The sequence below is a fragment of the Echinops telfairi genome, unplaced genomic scaffold (genome assembly GCF_000313985.2).
Source record: "Echinops telfairi isolate 266 unplaced genomic scaffold, ASM31398v2 ScPeMD7_1;HRSCAF=3_0, whole genome shotgun sequence".
NCBI classification, from domain to species: Eukaryota; Metazoa; Chordata; class Mammalia; order Afrosoricida; family Tenrecidae; genus Echinops; species Echinops telfairi.
Window position 1 is genome coordinate 66,937,403 of NW_022103896.1, and position 1,540 is coordinate 66,938,942.

The 1,540-nt window shown below is 41.8% G+C and overlaps 1 protein-coding gene across 1 annotated transcript in view; it reads right to left on the bottom strand.

Moving 5' to 3' along the window:
* The window catches only part of KCNB2 (potassium voltage-gated channel subfamily B member 2), a 496,369-nt gene that overhangs the window by 16,679 nt on the left and 478,150 nt on the right, over positions 1-1,540 (bottom strand). The gene's annotated exons all lie outside the window — the stretch shown is intronic.

The window sequence follows — 1,540 nt, forward strand, 5'->3', positions numbered from 1 at the left end:
TAAAAGAGGAAGGTGCTTAAGGTGATGGATTGACACACCGGTCGCAATAATTGGGCTCAAGCTAAGAAGAGTTGTGAAGACGGCACATGACAGGTAGTGTTTCCTTCTGTTGTGCACAAGGTCACTATGGGTTGGAACCTACTTGAAGGCACCTAACAACAACAACAACAACACTGCACAATGAATAAATAAGAAACTCTGGGGAGGGGAGGGGGAGGGCCAGCCACCTTTGCTTTAATAAGCCTTCTGGGGGACTCTAGTGCTTCCTAAAATCGGAGAACCACCGCTGTGAAGAGGCAAAATCATAGAAGAATTTCAATGCTGATGACATGCTTAGATTGCATTTTAGAAAGAGCCCAGGATGGACTGAGGGAGGGGTGTGACTGGGGACAAGAAGAGCTGTTCTGAAAGGATTTCAGAATCCAAAATCTGGGACTGGGCAATGGCAGGAGAAAAGAAAAAGAAGGAAATGGATTATAAAAATATTTATGAGATAGAGTCTCAACTGTGTTGGCCATAGAAAAGGAAGAATCTAGGCTTCTCCTAGATTTATCGTTTAATTTACCAAGAATCACTCTGGCCAGCCTCCATTATTATTGTATGTAGAAAAACTCGAGTGATCCTTACTTAAGTCATCAATTATCTTTAAAGCTAATATTTCCTCATGCTAAATAAGAATCTAACGTAAACTTTAGATTTTGAAATAGAAAAAAAATTCCCTTATAGTTAAGTATAGTTTATTGGCCCATGGACACATTATGGCACACACACTGTATGATTTACCATCACTATTTTTGGGGGGTGGTGGTAAAATTTTACCTAAAGTGTACATGCTTAAGTCACACAGGTCAAGAAATCATTCAAGAACTCATTTATATTAGTTGTTCCCTGAAAGCACGTTCATTTGTTAAATTATTTCTCACCCACTCACTCCGACTTCCAATTTCTGCAAAGAAGTCTTCTAAATTTCTAGAATTAAAGTGCCATTAAAAACTGGCTTTGTTCCTTGGACACCTCGTCGGCCTCATCATTCATCAATCACCATTAACAGATAATTGCAAGGATTCATTTCCACCATTATCTGCCTATCTAAAGACCACATCCCAGCAGCCTCAAAGAAAGAAAACATAGCTGTAATGCAATCATTATTTTTCTTTTTAATGAGTCTCTGCAGTAAACCTCTTCTGAAAAGCACTTCCGGGGCTGACGTCATTAAGACCACATTAGAGAATGCCACAAACAGAAGACACGTTAGGATCTAGATGACATGCAGCCGCTCTGTCCAGGGAGGAGAGACAGGAGTCAATCCAGCCAAGACTGCACACAACTTGACTGGGTCATTTTACATCTGCCATGAGATGATGGTATGATGCTGTCCAAGGGCTTGGGGGCCACAGAATCGCTGACGGATGCTGCTGTGGCTTTCAGGACAGGTTTTCATCATGGGGTGATGCTAGCCATCAGAAACAAGGGCTTTTAATGAGTCCCACCTGGCTCATTTGGGTAGCCACCATTGGGACCAGGAACATTCCAACAGGCT